This window comes from Apium graveolens, chromosome 2 (genome assembly GCF_009905375.1).
Source record: "Apium graveolens cultivar Ventura chromosome 2, ASM990537v1, whole genome shotgun sequence".
NCBI lineage: Eukaryota > Viridiplantae > Streptophyta > Magnoliopsida > Apiales > Apiaceae > Apium > Apium graveolens.
Window position 1 is genome coordinate 137,371,084 of NC_133648.1, and position 12,073 is coordinate 137,383,156.

A 12,073-nucleotide genomic window follows, 5' to 3' on the forward strand; every position below is an offset into this window, starting at 1 on the left:
TATCCTTATCCAGTTTTGTTGCAGTGGCCATGGGAGTGGATGCACTTGAACAATCTTGCATTCCAAATTTCTTCAGCAAGTTTCTAGTGTACTTAGATTGACAAATAAAAGTGCCTTCTTCATTCTGCTTGACTTGAAGGCCCAGAAAGTAGCTAAGTTCCCCCATCATACTCATCTGATATCTTGACTGCATCAGTTTGGCAAACTTCTTGCAAAGTCTGTCATTTGTAGATCCAAAGATGATATCATCAACATAAATCTGGACAAGAAGTAAGTCCTTTCCATGGTTGAGGTAGAATAGTGTTTTGTCTATTGTTCCTCTGTTGAATCCACTTTCCAGAAGAAACTGAGCTAAAGTCTCATACCATGCTCTAGGAGCTTGCTTAAGTCCATAAAGTGCTTTATCAAGCCTGTAGACATAATCTGGATGTTTGGAATCTACAAAGCCTGGAGGTTGTTCAACATATACTTCCTCCTCCAATTCTCCATTGAGAAAAGTACTTTTCACATCCATTTGAAAGACAGTAAACTTTTTGTGAGCAGCATAAGCCAAAAATATCCTTATGGCTTCTAACCTAGCAACTGGTGCAAATGTTTCATCATAATCAATTCCCTCCTGTTGAGAATATCCTTTTGCGACCAGTCTTGCCTTATTCCTTGTAATTATGCCATCACTGTCAGTTTTGTTTCTGAATACCCATTTTGTACCAACAACAGATCTATTCTTTGGTCTTGGCACTAGGGTCCAGACTTTGTTTCTTTCAAATTCATTTAACTCTTCCTGCATTGCTTGCACCCAATCAGCATCTTGAAGAGCTTCTTCAACTTTCTTTGGCTCAGTCTGAGAGAGAAAAGAATTGTAGAGACATTCATTTAAAGTACCTGTTCTAGTTCTGACACCTGCATCAGGATTTCCAATTATCAAATCAGGTGTATGCGATTTTGTCCACTTCCTTGCAGATGGAAGGTTGTCTCTAGAACTGGATGCTCCCCCATTATCCATGCTATCTTCATTTTCATTTTCTGATGCTCCCCCTGAAACTATGCTCTCTGAGTTAGAGTCTTCAGTATTTAGATTTTCAGCATTATCAGAACTTGGCTTATCAGAACTTGACGAATCAGAACTTGAAGAGCCAGATGTATGTTCTGATGTTTCTTGAGCTGTGGTAGGATCTTGAGTATGCTCCCCCTGCATAGGTGCATCTTCCTTTGATGTAGTTACCACAGTTTCAATAACATCAGAGTTTAATCCATCAGAGTTTACAGTATCAGGACTTAGACTATCAGGAGTTTCAGTATCAGAATTTGAGTCTTCATTTTCAAATCTCAGCTGATCATGGTCAATAAAATCTTCAAGACCAGTAATCTTCTTGTCATCAAAAGAGACATTGATAGATTCCATGACCACTTTTGTTCTCAAATTATAGACTCTGAAGGCTTTTGTGGAAAGTGGATATCCAACAAAGATTCCTTCATCAGCTTTTAGATCAAACTTTGATAGCTGTTCAGGATGAGTCTTGAGAACAAAACACTTGCATCCAAATACATGAAAGTATTTCAGATTTGGCTTCTTTTTCTTCACCATCTCATATGGTGTTTTTCCATGCTTGTTAATGAGTGTTGCATTTTGAGTAAAACAAGCAGTCTGCACAGCTTCAGCCCAGAAATAGGTTGGAAGCTTTGCTTCTTCAAGCATTATACGTGCAACTTCAATGAGAGTCCTATTCTTTCTTTCAACAACTCCATTCTGCTGTGGAGTTCTAGGAGCAGAAAATTCCTGCTTTATTCTATGGTTTTTGCAGAACTCTTCCATTATCAAATTCTTGAACTCAGTGCCATTGTCACTCCTTAAAATTTTCACAGAATCTTTGACCATTTTATCCAGCTGTTTGACATGATCAATCAAGATAGATGCAGTTTCACTTTTTGTGTGCAAGAAATACACCCATGTGTATCTGGTGAACTCATCCACTATGACCAACGCATACTTCTTCTTTGCAATAGACATGACATTTACTGGACCAAATAGATCAACATGTAGTAGATGATAAGGCTCAAGAATTGATGATTCAGTCTTGCTCTTGAATGAAGATTTTCTTTGTTTGGCCTTCTGACAGGAATCACTAAGACCATCAGGAGCAAATACTGACTTTGGCAGTCCTCTCACAAGATTTTTCTTGACCAGTTCATTTATATTGTTGAAATTTAAATGAGAGAGTTTCTTATGCCAATTCCAGCTTTCTTCAATTGATGCTCTACTCATCAGACAGATTGCAGAACCATCAGTACTTGTTGAAAGCTTAGCTTCATAAATGTTACCACGCCTGTATCCTTTCAGAACAACTTTGCCTTTAGATTTACTCACAATTTCACAGTGTTCTTCAAAGAAATCAACATGATAACCTCTGTCACAGATTTGACTTATACTCAGTAGGTTGTGTTTAAGTCCTGAGACCAGAGCTACTTCTTTAATTATGACATTTCCAAGATTGATGTTGCCATATCCCAATGTTTTTCCAATGTTGTCATCTCCATAAGAAACACTTGGGCCAGCTTTCTCCACAAAGTCTGATAGCAGGGCCTTATTTCCAGTCATATGTCCTGAACATCCACTGTCCAGAACTAGAATATTTTTCCTGTTGCCCTGCAATCACAAAGGCCACTAATTATTAGTTTTAAGGACCCAGACTTGCTTGGATCCTTTGGCCTTATTAAGTTTGTTAACATTTGCAGCGGATTTAGCATCAGAGTTTATGTTAACATTTTTCTTATCAGAACTTACACTATCAGACTTTGAATCAGAATTTACACTAGAAGGAACAATGGAAACTTTCTTTAAAGAAGGTTTTATTTGATAATAATCATAGTGCAAGCTATGATATTCCTTACAAGTATAAATGGAATGCCATAAACTACCACAATGAAAATAAGGATTTTGTGGTTTCTATCTAACAGACTGACTCTTAACTCCTGATTTTGAAGGTAAGGAGTTAATATTCTTATTCATCCTGCAAAAAGAAGCCAGATGGTTAGAACTTCCACAGTTATGACATGTTTTCCTAGAAGCATCAGGAACAGGTTTATAATTATTGCTTTTATTCACACCTTCCTTTCCATTCCTATTTTTTCTAGGTGATTTTACCTTGTTTGCATTCTTAACATCTTTCAGCTTATACTTAAGCTGCTTCTTTGTCATTTAGCCTATATTCACTTCAGCTGTCTTTTCCTGTTTTAGTTTGTCAGAAGTTAATTCCTTTGTAACTTCTGATTTCTCATTTTCAGACTTTACAGTTACAAACTTAACAGGTTTTAACTTTGGCTTTTGCTTATCAACAGGCTTAATTTCTTCAGTTCCTTTATCATTCTTATCTTCTCCATAACCTAAGCCATCTTTCCAGTTTCCACTACTTAGCAAATTTTGAGTTGTTTTGCCAGAGTTAGTCCAAGTCCTGATAATCTCTCTTTCCTTTTCTAACTCAGTTTTTAGAGATTCATTCATTTTTAGCACTTCATCCCTAACATAAAAAGCATCATCTCTATCCTTCTGAGTTTGATGGAACATGACTAACTCTTTTTCTAAGAAATCATTTCTTTTCTTAAATGCAAGATTTTCAGAAGTTAATCTTTCACATGTTAAAGTTTGATCTCTATAACTAACAAACATGGTTTTAAGATATCTTCTCAACTCATTAATATCATCAGTATGAAAAGCATAAGTAGTCTGAGGTACCTTTGTTTCAGCAGCTTCAGAACTGCTCTCAGCACTTTCTTTATCAGCATTTGCCATCAATGCATAGTTTTCCTCACTTTCAGAGTCTGAGGTGTCTGTCCAGCTTTTCTGCTTTGTGACAAGAGCCTTGCCTTTGTCACCCTTTACCTTCTTGCAATCAGGAGATATGTGGCCTTTCTCACCACAGTTATAGCATTTAACATTGGTGTAATCTCCTCTGTCAGACTTTCCTCCTCTGCCTTCAGATCTTCTGAAATTCTTCTTATCAGAACTTATGCCTTTCCTGGAAAACTTCTTTCCCTTCCTGAACTTCCTGTATGCAATCTTTGTGATTCCTTTCACCATAAGAGCACACAGCTTCATCATCTCCTCATCAGCATCAGTCTCAGGCAAGCTTTCAGAATCTGAGTCATCATCACTCTCAGAACTTGATGACTCAGTATCAGAATTTATGAAAAGAGCTTTACCCATGTCTTTCTTTGAGGAAGCTGCTTTGGGGGGTTCATCTTCAGCCTTAAGAGCAACTGTCCTTGACTTTCCTCCTTTCCTCTTGCTTCTTTGTTCCATCTCAAGCTCATGACTCTTGAGCATTCCATAGATTTCGTCAAGAGTTATTTCATCAAGATTGTAGTTGTCTCTTATTGTCGTTGCCTTCAAATCCCAGCATTTAGGAAGAGCTAACAGGAACTTAAGGTTTGAATCTTCAAGATCATACTCTTTATCAACCAATGACAAATCATTCAAAAGTTTGACAAATCTATCATATAAATTATTCAATGACTCATTAATCTTTGAGTCAAAGTGTTCATACTCTTGAGTGAGTATTGTCTTCCTGTTCTTCTTAATTGTCTCCGTTCCCTGACACCTTGTTTCCAGAGCATCCCATATCTCCTTAGCAGTCTTGCAGTTGATTACCCTGTTTGACATTACATTATCAATGGCACTATGCAGTAAGTGTCGTACCTTGGCATCCTTAGCAATTGATGTTATATCTTCAGCAGTATAATCACTCTTTTCCTTTGGTACGGTCTTTGCTGCTTCACCTGCAACTGCAACTGCGAGCTTGGTTGGTTTGTGAGGGCCTTCCTTGATTCTATCAAGGTATTCTGGATCTGTTGCTTCCAGGAACATGGTCATCCTTACCTTCCATATGGGATATTCAGATGGTCTCAGTATGGGAACTCTGATGGTCTCATACCGACTCTGAATTTGTGTCTTTGGTGGTTCCTCAGTTTTGGTAGGCTTAGTTGGAGTTTTTGTGTCCGACATGATTGTGTTTGGATCTTTAACTGTATGTGTGTTAACAGATAGGCTCTGATACCACTTGTTAGGTCACACACACACTGTAGAGGGGGTGAATACAGTGTATAGTACACTCAAATCGAACTTTAAGAACTTAAGTAACAGAAAACAAACTTTATTGAAACAATAAACTCTGTTACAATATGGAACTGTTACCTCTCAGTGATGAACAATATCACGAGAGCTGCTAGGGTTACAATGAATAATCTTCTCGAATTATGATAACACTTATAGTGTAAACCCTATGTCTGTGTTTATATACTACACAGTTACAAGATAATCGCTAATTGATATGGAATATAATTCTGTTTCCTAAAATATATCAATCAGATATCTTTTCTTCCAAGTATTCCATTCTTCACGGAATTCCTTCTTCATGCATATCTCTTCTTATGTTTATCTTGATCTTCTTTCCTTTAATCAGCTACTGTCCTTATCTGATCGTCCTTCAGCACTTAAGTTCTGATATCTATCTTCTGATGATTATCTCCTGATAACATAAGTACTGATATCCTTAAGTCCTGACTTCCAGTATAAGTACTGATCAACAGTTAAGTACTGATTTATCCTGTTCAAGTAAGATCTGAAAGCTAAACATAAAACATATTAGCCATGACATTATCAAATATATCTAACAAACCTTTTAAGCACTTTCTGGATGTATGTATCCTGGGTAAGACCTATCATTCTTCTAGATCTATCTCTATAGATCTTCATACCGAGAATGTAGGATACTTCTCCCAAGTCCTTCATTGTGAAGTTCTTTGATAGCCATACTTTGACTGATTGCAGCATCGGTATATCTTTCCTATAAGAAGTATGTCATCCACATACAATACAAGAAATGTTACCGTGCTCCCACTAACCTTGTTGTAGACACATGGTTCATCTATGTTTTTGATAAAACCAAACTCTTTGATTGTCTCATCAAAACGGATGTTCCATCGACGAGAAGCTTGCTTTAAACCATATATGGTTCGCAGCAGCTTACACACTAGGTGTTCATTTCCCTTAGAAAGAAAACCCTCTGGTTGTGTCATATACACTTCCTCCTAAAGTTTCCCACTGAGGAAGGTCGTTTTCACATCCATTTTGCAGATCTCATAGTCGTAGTAAGCAGCAATCGCAATCAAAATCCGAATTGATTTTAACAGGGCTACAGGCGAAAAAGTTTCATCAAAGTCAATCCCTTGCCTTTGTTTGAATCCTTTTGCCACGAGCCTGGCCTTATAGGTCTCCACCTGGCCATCTGCTCCAATCTTTCTTTTGTATACCCACTTGCACCCAATAGGCTTAACACCTTCAGGCGCCTCAACCAGAGTCCATACTTGGGTGGTATACATAGATTCCATTTCGGATTTCATGGCACTATGCCATTTCTCTGAGTCAACACTAATCATAGCCTCATTATACGTCACAGGGTCGTCATCATCAATGATGACAACTCATTGTCATTCTCAATGACAAGGCCATAATACCTCTCAGGTTGGCGAGACACTCTCCCTGTCCTACGAATGGACTGTTCCACAGAAGGTTGTTCAGTCTGAACAGGTATTTCCACTTGATCCATAGTAGTTTGTGCTTCTTGAACTTAATCAAGTTCAATTTTTCTCCCACTGTTTCCTTCAAGGATAAACTCCTTTTCCAAGAAGGTAGCATGTCTGGAGACAAACACCCGATGATCGGTGTAAAAGTAATACCCCAAAGTCTCTTTAGGATATCCCACAAAATTACATTTTACGGATCGAGATTCCAGCTTATCTGGGTCAACTTTCTTGACATAAGCTGGACATCCCCAAATCTTAACGTGTTTAAGACTCGGTTTCCTTTCTTTCCATATCTCATATGGAGTTTGAGGAACAGATTTGGAAGGCACCTTATTCAGTAAATATGCTGAGGTTTCCAATGCATAACCCCATAGGAATACTGGAAGATTCGCATAGCTCATCATGGACCGAACCATGTCTAACAAAGTTCGATTTCTCCTTTCAAATACCCCATTAAACTGTGAAGTATATGGAGGAGTCCACTGGGAGACTATACCATTTTCTTTGAGATAATCTAGAAACTCTCCATTCAAGTATTCACCACCTCGATCTGATCGAAGAGTTATAATACTATGTTTGGTTTGTTTCCCCACTTCATGTTTATATTCTTTGAACTTTTCAAAGGCTTCAGACTTGTGTTTCATCAAATACACATATCCGAATCTAGATTTATCATCTATGAAAGTAATGAAGTATGAAAATCCACCCATGGCTTGCGTAGACATTGGTCCACATACATCTGTGTGTACCAATCCTAGCAAATCTGCAGCCCTCTCTCCATGTCCACTAAATGGAGATTTGGTCATTTTACCCAATAGACAAGACTCGCATGTAGGATATGATTCAAAATCAAAGGGGTCAAGTAACCCTTCCTTATGCAATGTCCGTAGTCTATTTTCACTAATATGACCTAGCCTACAGTGCCATAAATAGATCAGATTTTCATCATCTTGTTTTCTTTTATTAGTTTGTTCAATCTGAAGTAAATCATGCTCTACATCACATACATACAGACCATTATTTAAAATACCATGTTCATAAAGAACATTATCTCTAAGAATAGAACATTCATTATTCTTAATAATAAATGATAAACCATCCAAATCCAACATAGGAATAGAAACAATATTCCTCACAATGGAGGGAATGTAATAACAATTATTCAAAATAATAGTTTTGCCCGTAGGCATATGTAAACTAAATGATCCTACAAATATGGCCGCAACCCTTGCTCCATTGCCCATACGTAGAATCACCTCATCTTTTTCAAGAGTCCTACTTCCCTTTAGTCCTTGCAACGAATTGCAAATATGAGAACCACAGGCGGTATCTAATACCCAAGTAGAAATTTGACCTAGTGACATATTAACTTTGATCATGAACATGTTTGAATCAGAAGCGGTAGTCTCACTACCCTTCTTCTTCTTCAATTCTGCAAGGTAAACCTTGCAGTTCCTCTTCCAGTACCCTACCTTGTTACAGTGAAAGCAAACAGCTTTGCTCTTGGGGTCTTCATCTTTTGGTGGAACCGGCTTTTTCTCGCCTATCTTCTTAGGGGGAAAATTCGATTCCGCAGTCTTCAGCATGTTGTGGAGTTCAGGCAGGCTGACATCCAACTTATTCATGTGAAAGTTCACAACAAACTGCGAGAACGAACTTGGAAGTGATTGCAAGACCAAGTCTTGGCTCAGCTCCCCATCCATGGCAAAACCAATTTGTCCAAGACGTTCAATCAAATTGATCATCTTAAGTACATGGTCATTTACAGATGATCCCTCAGACATCCTACAACCAAACAGCTCATTCGATATCTCATATCGAGCTGTCCTCCCTGCCACATCATACAACTCTTGTAGATGCATAAGGATAGTGTGAGCATCCATATGCTCATGTTGCTTCTGCAGCTCAATGTTCATGGAAGCTAGCATGATGCATTGAGCAACATTTGCATCATCTATTGACTTACGATACATAACATGTTCATCATTATGTGCATCGCTAGCAGGTTCAGTAGGCTTAGGTGAGTCAAGCACATATTCCAGCTTCTCAACCCTGAGAACAATTCTCAAGTTTCGAAGCCAGTCAGCAAAATTATGACCAGTCAACTTGTGAGCATCTAGTATGCTCCGGAGTGATAGTGCAGAAGACATAACGAATATAGTAAATCTGTAAATGATAAACACATAACAACACTTAGCAAATATTCAATTTCATTTCAAAACACTATATGAATCTTGTCTTTATTCATAAGTGGCTCCCACTAGTTTATCTAATCTATACAACCCCTAAGTGAAAATTAAGCATTCATAATACTAGTGGGAATAGGGATCCTACATTCCATCACAAAACCTCGGTTGTAGCACGAAACATCATGTGATGTTCAATAGGCAGACAACTCTTGTCAATTACATCTTATGTTATTCCCTAATATAACTTTAGCCTCTTGAATAATTGAGTCACGACTGTAGCACGACAAACACAATATCCTAAGTCAAGTCTAACCCAACATTTCATACAATTAAATCAGTCTCCAACGGCCCACGGCTGTAGCACGTAACGACCTTTAGATTCTAATTCAATGTACACATCTCTATGTAATAGACAAGTATTTCTTATTTCGAAATCAAAGCCCTCGGCTGTAGCACGAAACGACAATGATTTAAAATAAGAACCACATTCTACCATGTTGGAAGGCTATGACCGACACAAGCCCGTTGTGTCATTGGCCAATTACTACTTGATATTATTTAATTTTAGAGGGATTATATTACGTTACAATCATAATCATATTATAAAGAGATTCTTCCTTTTAAATTAAATATTTCAAATCAATAATCGATAATCAGATGATTCCCAGATCGGGTGGAGCATTGTCAAGAGGCGTCACTTAATAACCCTTTCTTACAGATAGAAATCTGTTGTTGACAGAGTCATCCTTTCTCTCAATATTGAAAATTCATATTCAATTACGTGTTTCATAAACACAAGAATCTCATGATCGTATTCATAATATTTATATTAAGGTCATGAAACAATTTCACTATTCTAGATTTTCTAGAGCACGCCTTATATTGATTTAAGTTCACCTAAATCTGTCATCGCATGGTAAACATAGGCATATATCTCATATACAAAAATAAATAAATAAGTAAGCATGCAAACAATTATCATGTCACACATTGATATAATGATGTATGAATTTATTATAGCATTTAAAAGCAATTAAAACTATTAAAACATGCTTTAAAACACTTTCGGGAATATAAATAGTTCAAAACTTTTAATGTGGACAGTCGGGATGTAACGCATTACAGGAACGCGTTACAAGGGCTGTAACGCATTCCGGTAATGCGTTACAACACATTTGAGCCTTTAATGCGTGTAACGCATTCCGTAAATGCGCGACACAGTGTAACGCATTCACGGAATGCGCAACCCCCCTTCCCCAGCAACTGCGCTTCACGCGCTAAGCACAGCAGATCGTTAAATTTTTTTTTCGTTGTTTGAGCAGCCGCCGCCGCCGTACTTAGCACCGAACTCCGTGCAACCATCAATCTCAGTACAGCAGAACTATTCTTTAATTTACAGCAGGTGAGTAATATACATATATACTAACAGATTAAATATATATGTATATTTAATTACGAATTTAATTAAAACAACTTCAAAAAATCATAATAATTAATCCATTCATCATAAAATTATGAAAAAAATACCCAGACGATCTACAACACTTGTAGAACCCAGATCTACAGTCAAAATAATTTTGAGAAACAATTTCTAATCAGTCATAATTAATCCATGATATAACTTGCAAAAATCATAATTAATTCATACAAGCACATAAAATTCTGAAATTTTTATCACAGATCTATATGCATACAACCTATGCTCTGATACCATTGTAGGATTTTATCTATCACAGAAGCATGGTAAAACAATTTTCATGATATAAAATCCATATAATACGCATACAGATCATGAATTAAATCGAGGGATCGTTTCTAACCTTTAAAAGCGATCCAAGAACCACGAGCAGAGGTCCCTTGCGGTTGCTCCTCAAGTGTGAAGCACTCCACCGATATCCACCAAGAAATCAATGTAATGGAGGAGGAGGAGGAGGTGGAGAGAATTAGGGTTTTGTAATTTTTTAGGTTGAGGCAAAATAAGGGTTTATAATAGTATATTTATAGGCAAAATTTTCTGTTGAAAATTTTCTCATAAAATATTATTATTATTAACCCTTTATTTTTATTAACCTATTAATTAATAATTAAAACACCTTTTAATTATTAATCCTTTTTCTAAACACTTTAGAAATAATTCTCTCACTTTATTTAATTTCCAATATTAAATTCTTAATTAATAATATTAAGAACTTTTCTTAGTTAATTTATAATTAATTAAATCCCATTTAATCAATTATTAAATTTACTAATTAATTATTTATTTCATAAATAAATAATTATCAGCCATTATTAATTAATTCCTCCACCATTAAATCATTCCCTTTTATGGTGTGACCCTGTAGGTTCAATATTAAGCCGGTAGTAGAAATAAATAATAATAAAACTATTTTATCATTATTTATATAAATTCTCTAATTCATTAAATATGATTAATTAATAAATTAATCATATTTATTCTACATCGTGAGGGATACTTCTCAGCATATCGCAACTATCCGGATAATACGAATTCACTGCTTAGAATACCAAGAACCTATTCAGTGAGTAGTTACCGTACAATCAATTCCTTCTACCCTGCAATGTCACGATTAAATACAAGGCATGGAACTTGTGTCAAGCCTATCTTATTTAATCATTTACTTTCTCATTCACTATGCTTACTTCTATTTAATGTAAATTAGAAACTCCTTTCTAATTTCATTCACTCTGTCCAGAGATTCCTGAACTAGCATAAGTGGATCAGCATTGAACATTCTCTTCTTTCACTGGAAGGGGTAGATCCTTTATTGATCATACACTATCTTCGTGTACAAATTCCTATACCCAGTAGAGCCTTTATAATTATCCCTGGAGACTAAGAACTAAACCAAAGCATAGTTCAGTGTACACAAGATGACTATGATGACCTCAAGTCTAAGGATACTTGTACAACTATCACTATGTGAACAAATGCTGACACGTGAGTGAACTCCATCAGTTGTTCAGTTGTGTGAGTCATGTTCAGTGAACTTATTCTATAATAAGCACCTACATACTAGCTATAGTGTCACCACACAAATGTCTATGAGAACAGACATCCTTCATAATGAAGCAAGCATAGTATGTACCGATTTTTGCGGATTATTAATTACCAGTTAGTAATCCTACGACCATGAACTATTTAAGTTTAGAGTTATCATCTTTTAGGTCTCATTATTATGATCTCATCACAATCCATAAAAAGTTTTACTCTAAACTGTGGTATATCTTATTTAAACACTTAAAATAGATAGAGCCCGCAATAAAAACAAAACAAGTCTTTTATT